Here is a 26,537-nt window from a genome sequence, read left to right on the forward strand (position 1 = left end):
CCACTACTTTGGGAGGCTGAGGTGGGTGGATCACCTGAGGTCAGGAGTTTGAGACCAGCCTGGCCAACATGGCAAAACCCTGTCTCTACTAAAAATACAAAAGTTAGCTGGGCATGGTGGTGTGTGCCTATAATCCCAGCTACTCAAGAGGCTGAGGCAGGAGAATTGCTTGAACCTGGGAAGTGGAGGTTGCAGTGAGCCGAGATTGCAGTGAGCTGAGACTGGACTCCAGTCTAGGTGACAGAGCAGGACTCCATCTCAAAAAAAAAAAAAGGACTTGTGGCGGGTCAGAATTGGTAAAGGAACAAAAGATGTGTTATCAGGTTATTTAAACACACACCTATATAATAGTGTGTGTGGTTGATGATTTTAGTACACAGCCATCTGTATTGTAAAAGTAACCATGTACCTGTAAGGTTGAGGGTTGTTGGTTTAAGACAAGTTACTTAGGATTTTTTATAATCTCTGCCATTATTCTTACCTAAATTATGAAAGGTAATCAGAGGTGACCGTCAGGCATGATTCTGAGAGCCTAACATGCTTGAGCTAATTTATTCTTCATGCCGACTGTAAAGTATGTAGTTTACATGGTGTGACCCAGAAATATTTACTCATGACTCTCAGAGTGTATGTTCTTTCTGTATTTTGCATTATGATATTATACTTTGTTTTAGTAATTATTGTTGAAGTTGGCCCTACTTAATAGAGAATCATCATAAATGGTAATTTGACTTATAGCAAACAGTCTCCTGAGGGAATAGACTATCTTTTTATCTCCCTGTTTCGTGCTAATGAGTTGATATTCTCAAGGAAAGGTTTTATAGCTGGATTCTGGCAGCTTGTACATGTTAATTGTGGTGTCTGGGATCTCTGCCATTCAGTGGCCAAAAGACTTGAACAAGCACTCAAGAATGAGTAGATCCAAATGATCAGCAACATGTAAGTCTGCTCAACCTTTTATTAGTAATTGGGAAAATGAAAATTAAAACCACAGTAAGGTATTAGCCATTCGCCAGCATGTCTACGATGAAAAAGACAGATAATGCAAAGTGGTGGCAAGGAGTGATGAGGATATCGAGTAACAAGGAACATTGCTGGTGGGAGTTTAAACATGGAAAACGGTTTAATATTAAGTATTAAAGTGAAGATACCAACACTCCATGACTCGGAGTCCACTTCTAGGTCTATAACCAGGCAAAACACATGCTGCGTACCAGGAGACATGGACAAGAATGTTCACGGTAACATTATTTACAACAACTCCAAATTAGGAACAACCTGAATGTTCACCAGCTATAGAATGAATAAGTCACTTGTGGTGTAGGCATAGAGTGGAGTGCCAGTCACAATCACAATTGATGATAGATAGGGCAGATAGAACAGCATGGATAAATCTCATGAATCTAGTGTTAAGTTGAAAAAGCCAGACATGAAGGAATTCATATCATATGATTCCATTTGTATAAATTTCAAAAAGCAGACGAAATGAAAATACAGTGCTTAGGAATTCATGCTTAGGTGGTAAACCTTTTGGGTGGGGTGTGGGCATGTGTAATAGTAAGGAAGGGGCCCCCATCATCTGCACAGCAGGATCTTGGAGCTGTTGCTTTTCTTACCCTCACCACCCTTAGGCCCAAAGAGATTAAGGGAGGGAGAAGTTACTAGAACTTGGAAGGAGAGACTCCAGTCAAGTCAGCTGCCTTGGAGCAGTGCTTTTCTTTTGAGAGATGGTAAGCCTGAGGTTCCCTTACAGGAAGGAACCAGGGAAATAAACACCCTGACCTTAGGTTCCTCTTGGCCTAAATCTCCCCTGAGGCTCCTGTTAGCAGGACTTAGCTGGAAGCCAGGGGGCCATGAGCCTTTGCATGGTGTTTGGACCCACCAGCCTCTGGGACAGAGAACAGGCTAGGGAAGGGAAAAGAAGCAAATGGATTTTCTGGCATGCTGCACTTTTCTATATATGTGTTACCTTTCCTGTTCAAAAACTGTCTTATAACTTGTGTGAAGTCCATGCTGTAGACACTAAGTACTAGTTCTCTCGGCCTCGTTTGTCCCCTTTTTTTCTTTGTAGCATGTTTATATTTTTCCTCTCTTTAGACTGGGACTGGATAGCTGTGCAGGAGCCCAGTCTGTGCCACTAATTGACCACGTTGTCTTAACCCTGTTAGCTCATTTCTCTGATGGTCTCTCTCCCTAGGGGAAGTTGGGTGAGGCCTTCTGTTTGGGGTCATCCACTTCCAGCCTTGTGTAATTTGAAGGCATTCCTCTCCCCAACTCTTTCCATTGCAGAGAGTATTTACCTTTGGTGTTCCTCTGAATTTCTGTAGGACTGTGGATAGGAGCCGGCAGGAGTCTGCATGGAAGCCTGAATGCATCCAGGATTCATTTCCTGAGTCTTCATCCCAGGGAGGAAAACCAAGAATGTGTCTGCTGAAGTTTGGGCCTACTCTAAATGCAAAGCACTCAGTCCCCTGATGGGGTCACTTTAGTTCCTGATCTTTGCCATCTTTTATTATTACTATTATTATTATTATTATTATTTTATTGTTCTTCAGCATGTATGTCGACCTCTTGAAGACATTATAATCAACCTACAGAGGAAGACATGTTATTTTTTCCTTGGTAATAAAACTGCATTGATTTTGGTTACTCAGACGAGGTGTTTACCAGAACTCTCCCTTGTATGCTTATAAAATAAAACTAGTGCTCCATTCAGTTGAATATTTGCAGCAATATTATCTTCTTATTGCTAATATTATTTGTATGGGTAGACTTTATGAGAAGTTTGTGATTTTCAGCTCATACAGCCTCTTGCGCTCAGCAAGCCACACAGTCTAGAGGGAGTCTTAACAGAGAAGGGAAGGAAGGAGGCAGGCAGGACCACCCTGAGACCCCCAGGCCAGCTGCTGCTGTGCTTCTTTGGAATGAAGGGTCTCAGACCCTTGGCTTACATCTTTCTGCCTCTGGTGTAGGGTTTGCTCTTCTAACATGAACGGAACATTTGATTTAGGATCAGTAACTACAGGTTTTAGAACTGGAGTTTGAAGTATCTGTGACACATCTCTCTTTGACAGTCGTGTGGGTACTGATCCCTGATTGCACTTTCACCCCTTTTCTTCTTGTTCCCGTTTTGTGTGTGTCTTGTGAACAAGGACCTGGCACGTGCATCTTCAAACGTTTCAGGATATCTAGAGTAGTGCTTCACCCAGCAGGCCCTCAGTTAACAGGCATATGGATTCGACTGGTGTTTGTGTTTTTCTGTAAGAAAGGTTATGCCATGTCTCAAAAAATGAATGGCTAATGTTTCTAGGTAGATACAATCACAAAGACATATCAAATAAAATAATGAGGCAAAAAGAAATAGGTAGATTGGGATTGGCTGTGTAGAGGTTTTAAAGTGAAAGTGGGCAAGTTAAAAAGGTTTTGTATCAGAGTAGCTAGTTGCAATTTATTGAATGTAGGAGTACTCACACAGTTTATTTGAACATGAAATAGATCTAGATTTTTTACGTATGGTCTCCAGTTTTCCATACCGATTGATAGTTCAGGGCTGCTTTGACGTAAATACTGTGCTTCTACTGCCACCTACAGATGATTAGTGGTCTTGGAGCTCTTCACCTTTACCCGTTCTAAAGTCTTTTCAAAATTGAAATAAATTTTTCAAAAGCTATTAGTTGGTGGAATATTATAAAATATTTTAATGTTACTTTATGAATATTTCTATATTATGTTACATAATACTATATAATATATAGTTTTATATAATAGATATGAACTTATTCCTGTAAAGCAAGGTGGCCAATCTTTTGGCTTCCCTGGGCCACATAGGGAGAACTGTCTTGGGCCACACATAAAATACACTAACACTAATGATAGCTGATGATCAAAAAAAAATCATGAAAAAAACTCATAATATTTTAAGAAAGGTTACTAATTTGTGTTGGACTGCATTCAAAGCTGTCCTGGGCCCATGTGGCCCCAGGGCTGCAGCTTGGACAAGCTTACTCTGAAACATTTTGGCTTGTAGACCATTTTCTGCCCTCTTTGGAAGCATCCTCTTTTTTAGAAAACAGTTTTCCTCTGTAGGACTATGTGTATTCCTGGGTTAGGGCCTTGAGAAGATTCCATCTTTACTCTTATTTGTATCTGATATTATACTAAGATATTAAACATAAATGTGGCCTTAGAACAAATTAGACATGTTAAAAAATACATATATATATTAGAAAATTTATCATCTTAACCATGTTTAAATGTGCAGGTTAGTAGTGTTAAGTTCATTCACATTGTTGTGCAGCCAATCTCCAGGACATTTTTGTCTACCCAGACTGAAAGCCTGTATCCATCATACAGCAAATATCTCTTCAGTCCCTACTTTCAGTTCTTTTGGGTTATATCCCTGAAAGTGAAATTGCCGGATCATGTGGTAATTCTGGTTTTAGTTTGTTGGGGAACGGCTGTACTGTTTTCCCCAGCAGCTGCACCAGCAACACAATGCCCAGTTTCTCCCTATCTTGACTCACACGCATACCTCTGTCACGCTCGCCCTTCCCTCCCCTCCCTCCCTGCCCTCCCTTCCTTTCCTGTAGTAGCCATCCTCATGGGCATAAGGTGGTATCTCATGGTGGTTTCATTTCCATTTCTGATGATGAGTGACTTCGAGAATCTTTTCATGGGTTTCTTGGCCATTTATATTTCTTCTTTAGATAAATGCCTATTAAAGTTCTTTGCCCATTTGTTAATCGGGTTGTTTGTTTCTTGGTCGTTGAGTTGTAGGAGCTCTTTATATAATCTAGATGTTAACCCCTTATCAGATGATTTGCAAATATTTTTTCTCTTATTCCATAGGGTGCCTCTTTTCTTTGTTGATTGTGTCCTTTGATGCAATTTTTGGAGCATATTTTAGGCCTGCTCATTTATCATATGCTAATGATAAGGATGAATATCATAACTTTGGATTTCTAAATGGTGAGGGGAAGTTATCCTGAGTAAAATCAATGAGTCATTTTGGAACCTTTCCTCATGACTTAAGCCGAAGCAGTATTTTCCTGCAGTCCTCAGCACCTTTGCCTTGTCCAGGAGGATATAAGTAAGGCAGGAAGAAACTAGCTCTGTTCCAGAGTCTGCTCACTTCAGAGCCTTTCGCTTGCTAGTGCTGCTTTCTTATGCTCTGAAAACTGTCTGCCTTTATTATTACAGTCTTTTGAAATTGAAAGAGTAACACTTATCTTTTTATAGCATTCTTGGTCCCTGCTGTTCTGATTAATATTTTATCAGTGATAAAAATATACCAAAATATAGTGTGTTTGCTCATCGGATTTGCAAATTACAAAAACTAGGAGGATATTTCAGTAATGGTGGAGGCGAAGCTCCTGTAACAAACCACTGACACAGTGGCTCAAAGAGCACAGATGTTCATTTCACTTTTGTAACCACCCTGTGGGGTAGGCAGGCTCTGTACCAGTAGGTCGTCAGGGGCCTGGGCTGGTGGAGCAGCTCTGCTCTCCTCAACATGTGCCTTCCAAGGAGACTCCATGGGTTCTGCTTCTAGCTGGCATGGAGGAAAGAAGGGGCATGCAGGAGGAGGGATTGCCTTTCTCCAGGTGCCTTCGAGGTTGCATTTGTCAATTCTGCTCCCAAACCATTGGCAAGAACTTGGTCACGTGGCCGCACCTAATCATAGGGAGGCTGGGAGATGTAATCTTAGCCGGGCAGCGGTGTCCCTGGAGATAAGGGAACAGTGGGTTTTGGGGGAGCTGCTAGCAGTCTTCTCAGAAGAGCAATAGCTCTAACACATCAGCTGCCTCAGCAAGCTGGAGTTTTGGGCTTTATAGCCAAAATATGAAACATAGAAGGAGGCCGGGCATGGTGGCTCACACCTATAATCTCAGCACTTTGGGAGGCCGAGGCAGGCGGATGGTTTGAGTTCAGGAGTTGGAGACCAGCCTGGGCAACATAGCGAAACCTTGTGTCTGCATAAAATACAAAAAATTAGTCAGGCATGGTGGTGTGTGCCTGTAGTCTCAGCTACCTAGGAGGCTGAGGTGGGAGGATCACCTGAACCTGGAGGGCCAAGGCTACAGTGATCCATGATTGCCACTGCACTCCATTCAGCCTGGGCTACAGAGTGAGACTCTGTCTTTAAAAAAAAAAAAAAGAAACACAAAAGGTAAAGAAGGTAAGAGAAAGAGGTCTTTCTCTTGAGTCTTAAAAAATCAGCTGTAGAGGCACTGAATGGCAGAGTTGTTTGGCTTGTGAAATGGCATCATGGAGTGACTGTCAGTTGACACTAATGTGCTCCCAGATGCCATTGGTAGGATTACAGGGAAACAAGGATGTTGCTGTGGTCCAGGTTGGCATCAGGATGGGGTGGAGATGGAGACTGGCCATGGGAGAAACAGGTGGAGAACAGGGATTGCTTACCCCAGAGAGAAGGAACTGGGGCAGAACTGTCTTCCACTGTTGAAAGGGCTGCCCAGTGAAAGGGGAGTTAAATAAGGGGCGGATGGCCTGTGGTGAATGAAGACCATGGGGACATATATAGTGTATAGCTTTGGACTTGGCATAAGGAGTAACTTTGCAGCACTCACTGTCTCAAGATGAAGTGATCTCCCTTGGGAGCTGCAGAATTTGACACTGAGGATACTCAGGCAGCGGCTGGGAGAGTGCGAGGCAGGGGTGTTGCAGGAAGTCCACTCATTGGTAGGTAACACAAATGGAGTGCCTATGAAATCCCTTTAAACCTTGAGCATTCTGTGGTTTAAATGAGCTATATTCTGATTCTGTGCTCTTCTTTATTGTGAGATTCACAGGTAGGCTTAGAGAACTAGAGAAATTAACTCGAGTCCAGCCAAGGACCACATTTTCCAGGATGTTCTGTGCAGCCTAGTACTGGTACAGCAGAACTTGTTCCAGGACATAATTCACTGCAATGTAGAGTTATTATTACATTACTCAAATAAACTCTGTAATACAAAGAGGTTTGGTATTTTTCCTATATAATCTAAGTGATTGATTTTTTGCTTTCTTATAAGCAAGAAGTATTTTTAAATTTTGAAGTACATGCTTCCAGAAAGTCTTTATAAATACTTAAAGAGGAACAGAATGAGAAAATCCTGACACTATTAAGGTAAGAGCTAAATAATGAGTTGCTAGGGTGACATATTTGAAACATTTATAAAATAAAATATTCAAAATAAATTACATTTTTCATATTGTTACTACGAATTCTTACAGTACTTTAGACTCCGTAAGCTTCCATGTTAAAGCTGTTTTCCCCTTTCTGAAATGAGCGTGCTCAGCAGTTCAATAGGCATTGCCTGCAGTAACGCGGCACTAGATGGCAGTGTTACGCAGAACTTGATAAAAGCTTTAATTCCTCTAAAAGAAGTTATTAAATGGGGCTCATATGGTGAAACATTTTTGTAATGAATAACAGAATGGTATTATACTTTATACAAATACCTTTAACAGTTTGATACCCTATGACTATTTCAAAAAGATGTGTGCTGTAGTTAGAATTAAAAACTGGTATTGTGTACATGTGTTAACTTTTTCCTAAACAACACAATAAATTATTTTAAACACCACTGGTATAGCAATTGTGAAACTCCTATGATGTAAACCTAAGAATGATTTTTAGTTGTGATTATTCATGGGCTCAGCACAGCACAGTTCCAAATTTTAACTACGTAAGGTGAGGTGACACACTACTTGGCCCTAATAGTAACATTAAAGAAAAAAATAATCATTATCTAAAAATTATTGGGCTAATCAAAGAGAATTGTAAACAGATATTTTTATCAAGGGCATATAGTAATATTGTTTGCTATTTTGTGTCTCTTTGAAGTCTTATATGAGCCACAGACTGTTTTCACTAGAATGCACATATATGTAAATATTAATAAGAAAATAATTGGAATTTAGCAGAGGTGAATATTATGGTCACTTGGTTTTTTTTTTTTTTTTTTTTTTTTTTTTTTTTTTTGCATTTTTTAGTAGAGATGGGGTTTCACCGTGTTAGCCAGGATGGTCTCGATCTCCTGACCTCGTGATCCACCCGTCTCGGCCTCCCAAAGTGCTGGGATTACAGGCTTGAGCCACGGCGCCCAGCCCCCTATGGTCACATTTATAGTCGTCAGCTTTTGTCTTCCTAAATAATGTTCCTTAGCTAATTCTTGGGCACAGATCAAGTGTTAGATTTTAATTCCTACTTTTTACATTTCTTTTTTTTTTTTTTTTTTGAGACAGAGTCTTGCTCTGTTGCCCAGGCTGGAGTGCAGTGGCCGGATCTCAGCTCACTGCAAGCTCTGCCTCCTGGGTTCATGCCATTCTCCTGTCTCAGCCTCCTGAGTAGCTGGAACTACAGGCGCCCGCCACCTTGCCCGGCTAGTTTTTTTTGTGTGTATTTTAGTAGAGACGGGGTTTCACCGTGTTAGCCAGGATGGTCTCGATCTTCTGACCTCGTGATCCGCCCGTCTCGGCCTCCCAAAGTGCTGGGATTACAGGCTTGAGCCACCGCGCCCGGCCCTACTTTTTACATTTCTATATCAATGTGCAAGAGTATATTGGTATCAACAACGAGTAGAATATTTTCAAAACCCAGAAAGTAAGTAAGTAGGGAATGAGAGTTTGTACTTACAACATAGTTAGGTAGAAATTGATGGTTGGTGGTATGGACATGCACATGAGTTCTGAAGAAGGATAAAAATAAGGAACAGGAAGCTGAACTGTAAAAGATTATTTTCAGTACATTGTGTACTTTTATTAACTTAGAAAGTGTGCTAATATTTTATGGTAAATTATTGGGAAAGTCAATTTCAGTCATGTTTTAGGAGAAGAAAGAATTTCCAAAGTGAGGAAGAGGACACCTTGACACTTCCTTGTATAAAGTAGTAAATGTTTCAGCATGTATGCATGCATGAATGAATGAGAGAATTCTACCTCGTATTTTACAAGAGCAATCGGTTCTTTTCTGATTTCCCCAATCTGTTTGCATTCTCTTTTCCTCTTGTTAGATTATTTGTTGAGCTCTGAGGATCCTGCACTGATCAAAACAGACAAAATCTTCAAAGTCCTCGTTGACTGTACATTGTAATCGAGGGTAAAAGATAGTAAACAAAATAAAAATTTATAATATATATATGCCAGATCATGATCTATGTTGTACAAAACTAAATAAACTAGGAAAGGGAATGCCAGGGTGTCAGTGGGATTGCAGTTTTAATGATTCTAGTAAGGAAAAGCTTCAGAGATCAGGTAATATTTGAGCAGAGACCTGAAGGGGTCAAGGAGTGAGCTATGTGGAGATCTTGGGGGAAGTATTCCAGGTATCAGAGACTGCCAGTGCCAAGGCCCTCAGATGGAGACGGGACCTCCCATACGTGGACAGCTGGAGCAGAGTGGTGGGGGGACGGGGTGTGGGGAGATAGTAGGAGGTGAGACCGGAGAGGTAAGAGTGGTCACTGGCCTTTCAGGCCATTGTACTAATTTTGGCCTTTAATCAGGGCATTCGGAAGCCATTGCATGATGCTTTGGGAGATGAAGTCATGTTGGCCTGTGCTATCTTTTCATTGTTTCCCATTCTTTTTTAAAAAAGCACTTAATCATTTTATACATACTTATAGTTTTCAAATTGTTTTTCACTTCTGCTTCTCAGGTTATCAAATTCTCCCTCAGGGTAGTCTGTTGTTTCTTACAGTTTTAATTTTTTATTGTGAACTCATTTTCAGTGGTTTCGTTTGCTCTTGGAATCCCCATGTCCCTCAGCTCATGAAAGTATCTCTGTTGACAGATTTTGTGTTTACTACTACTGGCTCCTGAGGGGTTTTTGTTGTCCTGGATTAGCTTTTATGTTATTTTCTTACCTTAGCACTCCCAGACCGTTCAAGTGGGGGTAAATCTAGGTCACAAATTTAGGTATGATGTTGGCCTTAGATTTTAATTTTTTGTTAGGACTGTTTGATCTTTTTGTTTCCAAGGCTTTTAATGTAAGCTAACTTTCTTTGTTGTTTCAGCAGACTATAAATGGAATATTTTTAGTCTTCTCTCTAAAAGACAGTGATCTTTGATGGTCTGGGCTCAGTCCCAGCTCTCTTTCCTTGAGCTGCTTGAGGTCACCTCTTCTAGCTCTACTAGACCTAAAAATCCCAGCCCACAACTCCAGGGGCTTGTATCTAGGTCAAGTCCCTTGTGGGCCACTGAAGCAGCCCATATTTTAATTTCTATCTTTGTTTCTGTTATCTGGGTTTATTAGAGGAATTTTTAAGCATGTGTAAGAAAGGAGAGAACACTATAATGAACCCCATGTTTCAATGTCACCCACCTTCAACACTGATCAACTCATGGCCACCTTGTATTATCTATATCCTTACTCTTAAGCTATTCTCATGGGCCTGTGACAGACTCTCTTTGGCATATAAACCCAGGAGCAGGAATGTAGGGTTATAGGATATATGAGTGTCTTAGTAAACTCATGCTGTCAAAGCCTGAGTGGCTTACACAGAAATTTATTTTCTCACAGTTTTGGAGGCTAGAAGTCCAAGATCAGAATGTTGGCATGGTCAAGTTCTGGTGAGGGCCTGATTTGCAGATGGCCACCCTCTTGATGTGTCCTTACATGGCTGAGAGAGCTCACTTTGGTCTCTCTTCCTCCTCTTGCAAGGGCACTAATCTCACTGTGGGGACCCCACCCTCATGACCACCCATGACCTAACCTAATTGCCTCCCAAAGGTCCTACCTTCAAATACCACCACATTGGGGGCTAATGCTTCAACATATGAATTTAGGGGTGGGAGACACAGTTCGGTGCACAGCATTGGGGGCTAGTGCTTCAACATATGAATTTAGGGGTGGGAGACACAGTTCAGTGCTCAGCAGTGTGTGTGTGTATGTATGTGTGTGTGTGTGTACATTTTGAGTCTGTGTGTGTATCTGCTTTACTCTCTATTCTATTGGTCCATATGTCTGTTCATGTGCTAGTATTTTTAACTATTTTGTTTTGTAGTATATATTGATATCTAGTAGAACAGGTTACTTTTTTTTTGGTTCATCTTTTTCAAGATTAACCTAACTATTCTTCCATATAAATTTTAGAGTAAGTTAATCAGTTGTCTTTAAAAATTCAGCTGGAATTTGAGATAATAATATTTTCTTTTATCTCTTCTATTAGTATATCTATTAATATATTTATCAGTTGAGGTTCATCTTTTCTAAAAATGTTGCTTTCCTACTTAGTAATATTGTTCTGTTTGTTTCTTTTTTGTTGTCACCATGTTCTAAGGTTGCCTAGTGATTTTGGCCTCTGAACTCCTGTTTCCCTGAAAGGTGTTCTTTGGCAGAGTCAGTTAGGTTTAGAGGGGCAGTGAGCGCCCGGGATAGAGAACCCACAGCCACTGCAGGACCTTTGTGATCCACTCCTGTTTGGTGAGGTTCCAGAGGTGTCTTGGCTAGTGAGGGATTCACTTTTAAACTCTCAGAAATTAGCGGTATTGAGAATAAGCAGTTTCTTTATATGGTAATTTGCCTGTCCTGGGGGAAAGGAAAGATGTAGAGGAAGAAATGGGTAAGGGAATGCTATCTCTTGTCACCAATAGCTACCTTACAGTGTGGCTGTTGATGAATTTAGTGTTGATCTGATTATTAATAATTTGTGACAGTTTTGATGAGGTGCTTTAGAGTGATGAATCCAAACAGATTCATCCATTTAGGTTATTTAGGTTATACGCTTGGTGTGGGCCCTGTCAATCAGGTAATCCCTGTATTTCTCTTCTTGAATTTTTCCTGAATTATTTTGATCACTTCCTCTTCCATTTTTCTCAGTTCTTTCTGGAAATCCTATTATCTAGAAGTTCAGTCTCCTGGACAGGTCCAGTTTTCATCTTTTTTTTTTTTTTTTTTTTTTCCTGCTTTCTTTCTCTTTGTGTTTTTGCTCTCCTTGCTGGGAGGTTTCCTGGGTTCTACCTTCCAATTATTCTAATTAATATTTTAAAATAAACTTTTATTGAAGTATAAATGTATGTATCTTGAGTCCAGAGCTCATAGACTTTTTACAAAGTGACACCTTCTAAGCACCATCCAGTTGAAGAACAGAATGTGACCAACTCCCTAAAAGGTCCACTTTTGCTGCCTTACAGTTACTCCTTCCTCCCAGAAGTCTACACACTGACTTTTAACACCCTGATCTAGTTTTGTGTGTTTTTAAACTTTAGATAATAGAAATGTGGACTCTTCTGTATCTTGCTTATTTTTTTTCAGTATTCTGTTTAGTTTCACCTGTGTTGCTGTATGTAGCTGTAGTTAATTTTTTTTTCGTTATTGGTATAGTATTTTGGTGATTGAATACCACCATTTATCCATTTTACTTTTTATTTTTTTCTTGAGATGGGGTCTTGCTCTGTTGCCCAGGCTGGAGTGCAGTGGCACGATCATGGCAGCCTGGACATCCTGGGCTCAAGTGGTTCTCCTGCCTCAGCCTCCCCAGTAGCTGAGACTACGGATGCACACCACCAGAACTGGCTAGTTTTTTTTAATTTTTAGTAGAGATAAGGTCTTGCTGTGTTGCCCAGGCTGGTCTTGAACTCATTAGCTCAAGTGATCCTCCTGCTTTGGCCTCCCAAAGTGTTAGGATTACAGGCATGAGGCACATGCCTGGCCTCATAATACTGTTAATGTTAATGGACATTGGGATTGTTTGTAATTTGGGAATATTACAAATACTATTATTATGAATATCCTTTTTCCTTTTCTTTTCTTTTTTTCTTTTCTTTTTTTTGAGACAGGGTTTCACTGTTGCCCAGGCTGGAGTGTGGTGGCACACAGTCATGGTTCACTGTAGCCTCAACCCCTGGCCTCAGGTGATCCTCCCACATCAGCCTCCCAAGTAGCTGGGATTACAGGTGTGTGCCACCACTCCCAGCTAATTTTTGTATTCTTTGTAGAGATGAGATTTCTCCACGTTGCCCCGGCTGGTTTCAAAGTCCTGGGCTCAAGCAGTCCTCCCACCTCCACCTCCCAAAGTGCTGGGATTATAGGTGTGAACCACTGCACCCAGCTTGAATGTCTTTGAACGTGTCTTTTGTTGCATGTATGTATGGATTTCTGCTGGGTATGTACCTAGGAGTGGAAAGCGGAATCATAGTATATACATATGTTTACATTTGGAAGATACTGCTAGTTTTCCTGTGGGTCAGGAATTTAAGGGCCATTGAGCTGGGTGATTCTGGCCTAGAGTCTCCTATGTGGTTGTAGTCAGGATGTCAGGGACCACAGTCATCTTCAGGCTTTACTGAGATTGGAAGACTCATGGGACTGTTGGCAGGAAGCCTCAGCTCCTCACCACGGAGCTGCCTCGTGACGTGGCAGCTATTACAGCTTCCCCCAGGTGAGTGGTCCAAGAATGTTGCGGTCCTTTTAATTTTAGTTATTCTAGCAGATGTGTGGTGATATATTTTTGTGATTTCAGTTCACATTTCCTTGATGACAAATAAGATTGAGTAGGTTTTCATTTATTGGTTTGTTGTTTTGGTTTTCTTAAAAATATTTATAACCTATTTTAAATTTTTATTGGCTCTTTATTTTTTGAATATTCATTTTTCCTGACATCCTGTTTTCATTTCGTGGATGCAATATTTTTTATCCCTCTCATAATGAGGACAGTTTCTTCACCACCTGCCCCTTCCGCCCACCCCCCAGGTTTTATTTCTCTACACAGTTTCTGTTTCTTCTGATTTCCTTTTTACCTCTTTGTTTTCTGCTTTTGATGTCAGGATTTTTCCTTACATATCTCTAAGCCTTTGGTTATCTGTTTGGATTTAAGATCCAGCTTTTTAAAAGCTCATTGGAGTCTCAGGATGAGGTCCTGGATGACCATGGGCTCTGTTTTAGGGTCCTCTGGTGAGGATGTTTGGGAATGCCAGTGTCAGGATCTGTGCATTTGTTTCTTCCCTGCTCATCCCCAATGGGTTGGTCACATTCCCCGGATCATACTCTCCACTCTAATACCTGTAGGGTGTAAGCCTGGGAGTCTTAGTATTTACTAATAAACCTAGACTTGAGTGTACAAATTTTGATTTTTGGTATTGTATTTGTACCATCAGTGGTGCCTGAGAGTCCCTCCAGTCTCAAGACCTTCCGTTTTACCGCTTCTAAATAATAAACCTCCAGTCATCTGACAAGATGGGGTGAGGCAGTGCGGGGTGTTTTCCAACGCTAACAAATAGTACTCCGGTTCTTCTGAGTGTCCAGCAGTTCAGTTCAGTTCTGACCCTTTCTACCTGGAGTTAGTGTCAGATCCTACAAGTCAAAGAGCCCAGTCTCAGAAGACTGTCCCTACTTCAGATGGCAGTCACATGTTGCAGGACACCTGTTCTTCTGACTGACCCACTGTAAATTGGGGGTTCCCACAACCCTCCCCCCACCAGGTCTGATACATTTGCAGGAATGTCTCACAGAACTCAGGAACATATTTGACTTAACGTTTATTGGTTTATTATAAAGCATACAACTCAGGAACAGCCAAATGGAAGAGACGCATAGGGCAAGGTGGGAGGGTGGAGTGAGAGTGCATAGAGTTCTCATGCCGTCTCTGGGCACCCCACCCTCTCAGCACCTCCATGTATTCACCAACCCAGAAGCTGTCTGAATGTCACTGCAGAAGAGTCTTTATAGGGCTCCATCTCCCACCACCCCGCTTCCTGGAGGTGCGTGGGTGGTGCTGAAAGTTCCACCCCTCTAGTCACTTGGTCAACCAACTCCATCTGAGGCTATCCAGGGGCTCTACCCTAAATAATCCATTAGGGTAAATTCAGATGTGGTTGAAAGGGGCTCATTATGAAGAAGAAAAGACACTTCTGTCACTTAGGTGATTCCAAAGATGTTTTGGGAGCCAAACACCAATACATTTTTGTAGAATACCACAGCCAGCCAGCAGGTGGGTAGAGTTCGGGTGGTGGCTGGGCAGTGTTCTCCCTGCCTCTTAGCACTTCTGAAAAACCCTGGCCCTGCAGCCTTTGGGAAGTCAAATGTTAATCAGGTTGCCTCTCAGATTTCACCACTGCTGGCTTAGTATTTGGCTTTCTCAGGTTTGCCAAGATAGCTACCCCTGTACAGTGTTGCTGTTTTCTAACTTAGAAAAATTTTTAGGATCATCTACTCTTCCTTATCTTTGTGGGCCTGTACCTTTAAAAAAATCCTTTTAATGTCACTCTTATGAGACTTTAGGAAAGAACAGAGGAGATAAATATGTATGTTCAAACTACCATCTTTAAAAGGCAATAGTAAGGCGGGGCACGGTGGCTCACGCCTATAATCAATCCCAGCACTTTGGGAGGCCGAGGCGGGTGGATCACGTGAGGTTAGGAGTTCGAGACCAGCCTGACTAACATGGAGAAACCCCGTCTCTACTAAAAATACAAAATTAGCCAGGCGCGGTGTCACATGCCTATAATTCCAGCTACTCAGGAGGCTGAGGCAGGAGAATTGCTTGAACCTGGGAGGCGGAGGTTGTGGTGAGCCGAGATCGTGCCATTGCACTCCAGCCTGGGCAACAAGAGCGAAACTCTATCTCAAAAATTAATAAATAAAATAAAAGGCAAGATTGGTTTTTAAAAAGGTGTGTGTTTTAAGAATACTTGCAGTCATGAAATCATTTTTTTCTGCATTAATAGTTACCTCTACAATCATTCAAACATTTTATCAAGGCCATTTTACATTGTGTCATCCTCAAGCATCACTTTCTTACTCGAAGTAAAATTGTCCTTGTAATCACTGCTCTATCGTCTCACTCTCTGGGCCTACTTACCGAGGCTCTGAGTATTTCAGGCAGTTTTGCCCCATCCCCTCTGTCACTACCCGCAAGCCTCAAATCCGGAGGTGGGTAGTGGTAAATGAGCAAGAGGGAACTTGCTTAGTCTCAGGATCCATCTATAGGAACATAATGTTCTTCTAATTTCTGCAGATACCCAGTTTCTGTAGGATAAATTTCCTCATGGTCTCCCGATAAAGGGGCCTTTCCTGCTGTTCTCGATGAGCAGATTAATGTAGGGCACAGGTCTCACCTTCTCCATGTTTTCCAGTTCTGCCTCTTGCATTGCACAGGATAAAGCTTTCCAGGACTGGGCACAGATAATTCAGGAAGCTAAGAAATAGCTGTAATAGTGCCAACATTATTCTGTGGATTAATTTGGTTATTTGGACCTATTTAAAATAATCCATTATAGGTATTTTATGTGACGTTTTTCTTTAATTTGTAGCCCTGTGTGTGGCTTTCATTGGGGCTATGCTATTATTAATTATTACTACATTATTACTACATGTGGTAATAGAGTTGGTACCAGGCAGTGGTATTCACTGTCTCAGGCACATGAAGGGATTGCGCTGTCTGGAGTTGAGGGCCAGTCAGAGAATAGCAGCACACCTACAATCATCTGTGGTCATCTCGAATTGCAACCGTTGGAATATTTTTAAGGGAAGTGGGTCTTGTGGGCAAAGTTAGCAATAAGTGACAGTTAGCTTTCTAAATTATTGTGTCTCTGCTTTGAATTTGGGCTAAATAGCCAACATGTAAATAGTCATCATAGTTTGAAAAATGATCAGTGTCTTTAAAAGTGAAAAAAAGTGATATTTCTCAACCTAAAGATAGGACTACCAGGATCTCCAAATTTGAAGTGATCACATGAACGTGTTAATAGATTAGATAAGTTGAATGAATAGGTATTTTTAGATATCTTCTCTCCTTTAATTCCTATTTAAAAAATAAACTTTGTTGATAGGGTTATATCTGTTTTACTGCTAAGAAAACATTTTTAGAGAGACTAAGAAATCTGTCCCGAAACATATAACTCTGTTGAAATTTTAACCTACATCACTTGAATCTAAAACCACTGTGCCTCCAAGTCAAGATAAAGCAACAGAAACTGACAGGCTTATAGTTCCTCATGTTCCATCAGTTTGTGGAGAATTGTATTTCTGAGTATTGATTATAACAAATGTGTGTGAATGTTGACTTTCTTTCCTTCATGAGTTACTCAGTATTTATACTGAGAAAAGTAGACTTTAGTCTGCTGTTGTGTAGCCAAAGCCTTTGGATTTTGAACTGTTCTCTTTCTCCTTCCTTTTCCCACCTCCCTCTCGGCTTGCCACCTCCTTTTCTTACCCCTTTATCTCCCCTGCTTTTGCAATGATCCCACTCCTCTTCCCCTCCCAACAGTACCTACTGGTTTGGTTAGCCCTACCAGAGATTTTAGTAAATAAATACTTAAATACTTCAATGTGATTGCACAGAGCAAAGTTGACTAATAAAAAATATATCAAAATTTGTATTTATAATGAAGGATGTGAGAAAATAAACTGCCACCGTTCAAGGGTTTCAGGAGAAGCTTAAAGGTCACTTCTTGCAGAAGCCGTCTTTGACTGCCCCACCCTCAGACTAGGCCACAGTCTCTTGTGATGCGCTTTCTTAGAACACTTTTCTTTCTTACAGCGCTCATCACTATAGATAGTAAAGAAAATGTGACACATGGTTTGCTATCTGCCACCTCCACCAGAATACAGGCTTTGTGCCAGGAGGAGACTGTGTTAGTCTGTCTCACTAATGATGCCTCGCTGCCTTAGTCTGTTCAGCCTACTCTAACAAAATGCCCTAGACTGCGTGACTTATAAACCACAGATGTTTATTTCACACAGTACTGGAGGCTGAGAAGTCCAGGATCAAGGCACTGGCAGATTTGGTGTTTGGGGCTGTCTTTTCAGTGTCCTCACATGGCAGAAAGCAGAGAGTTCAATGGGTTCCCTTTTATGAGGGCACTAATCCTGTTCACGAAGACTCCACCCTCGTGCCCTAATCACCTCTCAGAAGCCCCACCTCCTGAGACCATCACACTGAGGGTTAGGATTTTCACATATGAATTTGGAGAGGACAGAAACATTCAGTTGATAGCACTTGGTTCGCGTAGTGGCTCCCACATAGTGGACACAACCGCGAGATGGATGGATTGATAGAGCAAATAGATGAATGAAAAGTATTTCATCTTTTGATTTCATCTCCTTTTGTTTGGACTATTATCGTAGCCTCCTAACTCTTCTCCCTGCCACCATCTCAATGCCATCATCTGCACTGCCCCTCTCCCCTAATTTTATCTACAAAGGAGATCTGGTCTTATTCCTTTACACCTTGAGAAATCTTCTTTGGCTTCCTCCTGCTGTTTTATAAAGTTTAACTTGTTTGTGACACACCTCAGAGCTCCAGCCAATCTTCCCAGCCTCATTTTCTGTCATCCCTTCCTTGTACTCTGCATGTCACCTAAATTGCATTACTCACCACTGCCTGTCACGCATACATCATTTCAGATTTCTCTGGATTCATTTATTACGACAGCTGTGGTTACAACACCCTTTCTCCTCTTTGCTTGACGAACTTCTACCAAGAAAACAAGGAGAACTTTAAGTGTCCGCTTGGATAGCTCTGCTCCATGAAACCCTGCTTCAGCCAGGGTTGGAATTAACGTCTCCTTCCTTCCTGCTCCCAGTTAACTTTGTGCTTGTAAGTTACATCAAACATTCCTTGAGATTGTAAATATTTACCTAATTGACCACTCTCTCAACTGGATGCTTTTGAAAGAGCAGGATCTTACTCTCTCTTACAGCTCCCTCAGCATGGAGTAGTGAAGAGTGTTCTTTAATACCAAAGAGACAAAGAAAACTGACTGGGCTCAGTCTGCCACACGCTAGTTGCTTCAGTTATTTTTTTGCACTAAATTATTGTGTCTCTGCTAATGTCCTTTTTCCTTTCTTCCTTCCCTCCCTCCCTCCTTCCTTCCTTCTTTTTTATTTCTCTCTCTCTCTCAGTAAGCTACTTCAAATCTCTTAAGAGAAAAATATAGGCTGCGCGTGGTGGCTCATGCCTGTAATCCCACCACTTTGGGAGGCCGAGGCAGACAGATCACTTGAGGTCAGGAGTTTGAGACCAGCATGACCAACATGGTGAAACTCCATCTCTGCTAAAAATGCAAAAATAAACCAGATGTGTTGGTGGGCACCTGTAATCCCAGCTACTTGGGAGGCTGAGGCAGGAGAACAGCTTGAACCCAGGAGGCAGAGGAGGTTGCGGTGAGATGAGATCACACCATTGTACTCCAGCCTGGGTGACAGAGAGACTCCATCTCAAAAAAAAAAAGAAAAGTATAAAAGTTGAATTTCACATTTGGGTTCAGTGATTTTTTTTTTTTTTTTTTTAAGGATTGAAATGTGGACTTATGAAATCATTTCCACATCTTACCTAGAGAGAAGCATATAATCCTTTCATTCTTATATTCACAAGATATGTCCTTTCTCGACCAAAAAGTTCCCACACTTTTGGGCTCAGTTCAGTATTTGGGTGTTGGATACCATGTGTCCGGCATTGTACTTGGCACTACGTCACCTTGGCAGTCAGCGAGCACACGCCAGGCTCATCCTAGACACTCTGCAGGTGGGCCCATTGATGTGCCACTTTCCCTCCTCAGAACAGCCCTGGAAGGTGAGAACTCGCATCTCCTTTGAGGAAACAGGCTCAGAAACCTTCAGTGCTATTTTGCTATTTTCTATAAATTGATAAAAGAAAAATCATGATGTTAGAAGATACATAACAAGACAAAGAGGCTTTTCTTGTCTCACTTATGTCTTGACATTGCCTGAGGACTGATTAGGAACTGAGACTGCCAATCATTTTAACAAGATTTTAGTAATGTTTGAAGATCTGTGCCTTCTGAATCAAAGTGGCATGCAGAGGTACTTACCTTATGGAATTGCTGGCTAATTGTGAAAGGAGACTCAGGCTTTTAACACTGCAGGAATTTCAAAAGTGACAGTCTCAGGGGCCAGAGTCTTACCAGGGAACAGACCTAATGTATCCAGTTTAAAAGGGCCCGTAAGCTGTTGCCAGAAGGCTACGTGAAGCCACATGATCAGTGATTTTGTATTTGAACATGAAGGGCAGTGGCATCATTGACCTAAGCTAGAGTTTTCTCACCCTCAGCACTTTTGATATTTTAGTTGCATAACCCTTTGTGGTGGGGGCGGTCCCGTGCACTGCAGGGTGGCTGGCAGCATCACTGGCCTCCACCCAGTACATGCTGGTAGCAAAACCTCCTTCCTCCAGTCTTACCCCAGTCATGACAACTGAAAATGTCTCCAGATAATGCCAAATGACACTTGGGGGGCAAAGTCACCCATGATGGAGGGTCATGACATGCATGGTGCTGGGTGGTAGATAGAACCTTGGAAAGAATTAGCCCACACCCTGGAGGAGCTGATGACCTGTGAAGCTTGTTGAGACCTTTTGAGTAGGTAGAATATTTCTAGTAGTTGACTGAAATAGCTTTGGTTGAGGCTATTAGTAAAAATTTGTTTTAAAGAGGTTTAACATCTGTTTTCATTTCTGCTTTTCTGAGTTGCTTTGCTGCTCAATTCCTTTATTTTAGCTGTGTTCCTCTTGGGACTTCAGACATTTGAGTGTGTCAAAATTTCCAGTCTGATAGGAAATATGTTTTGTTCAAAAAGAAATAAAGATACTAATAACTGTTAGGCTAGAATGATGGAAGTTTAACGCAGGTTAAGTCAGACTCGGGTGACAGACAGCAAAGGAGATACTTTAATAGTGAAGGGAACTTGTAGTCTGGTTGTATTCAAGATTCACTTCCTGTTCTTGTTTATCGTTGGAAAGTTGCACCTTGTGAAAGATTTTAGATTTAGATCATTGTATTGTTCTAAGAAAAAAAATTCAAAATGCTAACCATGTCTTGGTAACCATAGCAAAATATACAACACACAAAAATAATCTCATACCTATCTTAGGGTTGGATTTTTTGGTGCATGTTATGTGAGTTCTGAAATATCTAATGTGCTTGAAATCTAATGTGCTTTTGTTACCTGAACTCAAGGAAAAAGGCTTTGTCAGTTACAAGAGAATAGGCATCTCTGTTTTGGCTGGATTGTTAGATGAAGTAATAGAATGAATTCTGGCTGATTCAGCAGAAAGGGAATTTATGAAAGTAGCTCAGAGAATATTTGGGAAGGCAAATAATCAGTCTTGGGTACACCAGAGCTAGAATCAACACTTTACAGTTCTCCTATCTCCTAAAATTGTTTTGTTTGCTTACTTAATGTTTAATATTGGCTTCTAGGATGTAGGATTCAGACAGCAACTTGGTCTGTGTGGTTTTCACTTGTTATTCCAGTCTGAATAACAGCTGGTTCATAGAGGCACTTGATAATTATTTGCTGTATAAATAAATGACAATACCAAGGATAGATTTGTTAATATTAGTGACAATATGAAGAAAAAATATAGAGTAACATTATGAAATGTTTTTTTTGTTTGTTTGTTTGTTTTTGAAACGGAGTCTCGCCCTGTTGCCCAGACTGGAGTGCAGTGGCGCGGTCTTGGCTCACTGCAAGCTCCACCTCCCAGGTTCACGCCATTCTCCTGCCTCAGCCTCCCAAGTAGCTGGGACCACAGGCGCCGCCACCACGCCCGGCTAGTTTTTTGTATTTTTAGTAGAGACGGGGTTTCACCATGTTAGCCAGGATGGTCTCGATCTCCTGACCTCCTGATCCGCCCATCTCGGCCTCCCAAAGTGCTGAAATTACAGGCTTGAACCACCGCGCCCGGCCGAAATGTTAACGTTACACATTCCATTTGGAGATTTTTTTTGACAGCAGGATTTACCTTTTCTCTTAAGAAATCTTAATAAATTTGTATTGAACAATTTTGTACCATAGAACCTTGTTTGACGTATGTTCCTGATTTAAATGAATAGCCACAAGCAGACTTGCAAGAGTAGATATTGGTATTGCTGTGTTCTACATGAGAAAGCTGAGGGTCTGAGGATTGAGTCACTAAGTGATGGCTACTTAAGTGGCAAGCCTGGATGGAAACTCAAGCCCATCTGAATTGTAGCTCAGACATTTCCTTAATGCCTTAATGCCACTTTTTTTTTTCTTTTTGAGACTGAGTCTTGCTCTTTTGCCCAGGCTGGAGTGCAGTGGCGCAATCTCGGCTCACTGCAGCCTCTGCCTCCCAGGTTCAAGCGGTTCTCCTGCCTCAGCCTCCTGAGTAGCTGGGATTACAGGTGTGCACAACTACGCCCAGCTAATTTTTGTATTTTTAGTAGAGACGGTGTTTCACCATGTTGGTCAGTCTGGTCCAAACTCCTGACCTCGTAATCTGCCCTCTTTGGCCTCCCAAAGTGCTGGGATAACAAGCGTGAGCCACCATGCCTGGCCAATGCCACTTTATTTTTTAAGGTAAAACAGTCTAGTTAATGGTCATCTAGTCACTATAGCAGGAAGCATCTTGAACGTATAAACTTGCCAAACTGAGGCTGTGTATTTCAACTGCAGCAATGTAAATGTCCAGAGACAACTTATATGATTGTATTCAGACTTTGTTGCTAAAATTAGAAGTACAAATAAACACACAATGCAAAGAAAAAAAAAGTTCCAATTTGGGGGAAGTGCCCCCACAAATGGGGTCTGAAGAAGCACTATATGACACTCCAGTTATTTATCTATTACTTTTATTTTCATTTAATTAGACTGAAGAAACTGCTGTTTCTCTTCAGTAGCTACCAAGTGCTGCCACTTACGTTTTATACTTTTTGAAAATTTTAAAATAGTTCTGGTTTATAGAAAAGTTGCCAGGATAGAACAAAGAACTCCCATATACCCTAAAAGCAGATGCCCCCATTATTGACATTTTCCGCATTTGCTGTTATCATTTTCTCTCTACATACATGATGTTTTTTCTGAATCATTTGAAAGCAAGTCGTAGACATAATGTCCCTTTGACTCCAAAATACCATGAGTATGTATTACTTTATTCACCTCTGGCAAGTGTCGTAATAATGTCCTTTATGGCAAAAAGGAAAAACAAAATTCTGGCCCGTGGTCCAGTTCAGTATTACGTGTTGCATTTCATTGGTACATTCCCTTACTGTTTAATCCGGACTGTTCCTCAGTCTGTCTTGGGCAACCTTGGTATTTTTGAAGACTATAAGCCAGGACTTACAGAAGATGATACATATTCTAAGGCTGTGGGAAAATTAAAGCTTGTGAGGGTGAAGCAGTAGATGAAAATAATGTGTAGTTTTCATATTTCTCTTGGAATAACATTTTGTAACTTTTTCATGAAAAATTTCAGTGAAACAAGCAGAGAGAATAAAATGAGCCATATTACCCAGATTTTGTAATTAAGATTTTTGTTGTCCTCTTTCCATTCCCTGGCATTTTTAGTTCAAGTATTTTGAAGCAATTTCCAGACATCATAATACCGTATTTCATAGTTCAGTAAGCTCTAAAATGGCATTTCTTATATACCCATAATGTTACCTAACAAAATTATTCATAATTCTGTAATACTATTTACTACTGAAACTACTGTTTCCACATTTATCCTGTTAGCTTGGAAATGCCCTTTTACATTTGCTTTTGCATTCGATTGTGGTGTATCTTAAGTAGCAGCTGCTGCTGCTCCTCTGGCCTCCTCCTCCTCCTCCCTTTGGTAGAGTATTTTTGTACTTTATTAGAATGGTATGGTGGGTATACTAGATTAACTGGCTCATTATCTTATTTATTATTACCTTTTTTCTTTTTCTTTTTTTTTTTTAAGAGATAAGTGTCTTGCTCTGTCACCCAGGCTAGAGTGCAGTGGTGCGATTGTAGCTCACTGTAACCTCGAACTTCTGGGCTCAAGGGATCGTTCTGCCTTAGCCTCCTCAGTAGCTAGGACTACAGGCATACACCACCACGCCCAGCTAATTTTTAGTTTTTTATAGAGACAACGTCTCGTTATGTTGCCCAGGCTGGTCTCAAACTCCTGGCCTCAAGCGATCCTCCTGCCTTGGCCTCCCAAAGTGTTGGGATTATAGGCATGAGCCACCATGCCCGACCAGCTGGCTCATGATCTGTTCAGGGTTCTCCTGTTGTACTTCCCATAAAGCAGAGGTTGGAAAGCTGAATGTTCTATTTCTTAAACTCCCTTGCCTGGAGTTCTGGATATGATTTGGGTTCCATTATTCAGAAAAATGTGTGGCTTTTGAACTCAGTATGAGCCAAGGCATATGAGTTAGCCATTTTCCTGGTGCAGTTCTACACATCCAACGGGGTGCCAGAGTTCACAGTTCAACCCCCTGAAACTCCCTGATCCCTAGACTCTGCCGAAGTGGTTTGACCTTGGAGCTCACAGTTGATGTAATTAACTTTCGTCATTTCCCAGATGCTTCAGTGTGTCAGAGGAAACAGTTCTCCTGGTAGACCAGTCCTTATGTGTTCCAGGAGTCTATTCCTGGAGGCACTGGATCTGCCCTTCTAGCCTTTTCAACAATTGTATAAGCACCGAATTCTGTGTACTAAATCTGCTGCCCAAAATAGCTGAGGAGGTTTCTGTTATCTGTAGCTGAACCTTGGCTGACAGAACTGCTAATCAAAAGAATGTAACATTTCTATTTTACTTCAAATGTATATATACAAAACAACATACCTGGATCTGAAACATTTAGATTTGGACTGGAACATAGCTCTTCCTTGTGGTCCTTTGTGTTAGGAGATCGAGTTCCTCAAAGAACATTGTGTGTGTGTTTATGAAGCGTTGCTGATCTTTTCATATGGCTTTCTGGTATAAACTGTTCTTTGCTGGTGACTTTGTTACCACCAGCCGTCTCTTATTAGGACCTTTTTTTTTTTTTCATTTTTATTTATTTTTAATTTTTTTTCCCACTTTTAGGGTCAGGGGAGTACATATGCAAGTTTATTACATGGGTAAATTATGTATCACTCAGACTTGGGTTACAAATGAGCCCATCACCCAGGTAGTGACCATAGTACCCCATATGTAGCTTTTCAACCTCCATCACCCCACACTTCCCCCACAAGCAGTCCCCAGTGTCTGTTCCGTTGTTCCTGTCTTTGTGTCCATGTGTATTCAATGTTTAGCTCCCACTTATACATACAAACATGCAGAATTTAGTTTGCTCTTGCCATGTTAGTATTAGGACTTCTTGAAGGTGTGCTGAGACTTCCTTCACATGTGATCTTAGAATGTGGCCAGTGCGCGTCCCATTCTCCTATGATTTGGATTGCTGTGCTTAACTGATTGGAGATGGAGACTGGTAACTATGTCTCTCTCAATTCTTTCTGAATCCGTCCCTGAATTTCTCCTCTACGCTCTGATGTAACAAGAGTAAGGGCGTGTGTTAGAGAACAGTCTTACCATTTTTAGAAATATATTACAGAAATTTTCAAATATACATAGATACAGAGAGAATGGTATAATGACTACCATGTACACATCACCTTTTAATCATTTTTTTCAACACACAAACTTCAAATAATTTGACAACTGGATCCCTAATGGGACACTGGTTTCCGTTTTTCATTTTACCATGTGGTTCCTAAATTCTGCATGGTGGTGGCCTCCAGTGTCCCTCAACCCTGCCCCTGCCTCAGATTTGCCAGTATCTCTATGGGCCTCTCCAGAGGCCTGAGTGTCGGGTGCAGGCACAGGCAGGTACCAGGTTTCAGGTAGAGCCCATGAGAGATTGTTGGGGTTGAAAACCAGGACTGCCTTGATTTCTTGTCACATGGGTGTCAGGCCTGTGGGTCTGTTTTGGTAATGTCTTCCTCTTAAGTGCTGTGTTTTGTTTTGTTTTTTTTTTTTAAATTTTGAGACAGGGTCTCACTGTCACCCAGGCTGAAGTGCAGTGGCACGATCATGGCTAACTGCAGCCTTGACTTCCTGAGCTCAGGTGATTCTCCCACCCCAGCCTCAATTCTTTCTGAATCCATCCTGAATTTCTGCCTCCACCCCACGATGTAACAAGAGTAAGGAAAAATATTTCTTTTTTTTTTTTCCATAGAGACGAGGTTTCACCACGTTGCCCCGGCTGATCTCCAACTCCTGGGCTCAAGTGAGCCTCCTGTCTCAGCCTCCCAAAGTGCTGGGATTATAGGCATGAGCCACCATGCACAGCCTTAACTGCTGTTCTTTTAACAAACCAATAATGTTCAACTTTCGGACCTTCTCCTTGCCCTGGCTCCCTTACTGGGGAAAATAATAAGCAATAATACATGAAATGGCACTTGCATATACTTTCATTACTCTCTTGAACATATGATACATGATATGCTAAAACATACTGTTTGCATTTATTTTTATAGGCTAATATAGGCAGTAACCTTATATATTTTTACTATGTAGCCCCTGCCAAAAATTTGATATTTCATGTCAGGACTTGATGGGAAAATTGTGAAACTGCTTCCCTCAAGCAATAAGAACGTATCAAAATGTTACTTTTTTTAGATTCGGTCTCAAACCTTTTGTAGCCTCTGTGTAGTTTCATTCTGACACACTTTTTTCTTCTCCAAATCAGCCTGGGAAAAGTCATTCTTACACAGAAACCAGAAATAAATGTTTTAACACTCTGAGAAAACGGATAAAAGCCAATCAGAAAAGCACTTGAGTTCTTGTTTTGGATCAGTTGCGGTAGATGCCATGTGGGGCAGA

At 41.2% G+C, this 26,537-nt stretch overlaps 1 protein-coding gene across 2 annotated transcripts in view; it reads left to right on the forward strand.

The window, feature by feature from the left end:
• UBAC2 (UBA domain containing 2) overlaps nt 1-26,537 on the forward strand; it is an 885,094-nt gene that overhangs the window by 759,435 nt on the left and 99,122 nt on the right. The gene's annotated exons all lie outside the window — the stretch shown is intronic.

The sequence above is a fragment of the Macaca thibetana genome, chromosome 17 (assembly GCF_024542745.1).
Source record: "Macaca thibetana thibetana isolate TM-01 chromosome 17, ASM2454274v1, whole genome shotgun sequence".
Classification (NCBI taxonomy): Eukaryota; Metazoa; Chordata; class Mammalia; order Primates; family Cercopithecidae; genus Macaca; species Macaca thibetana.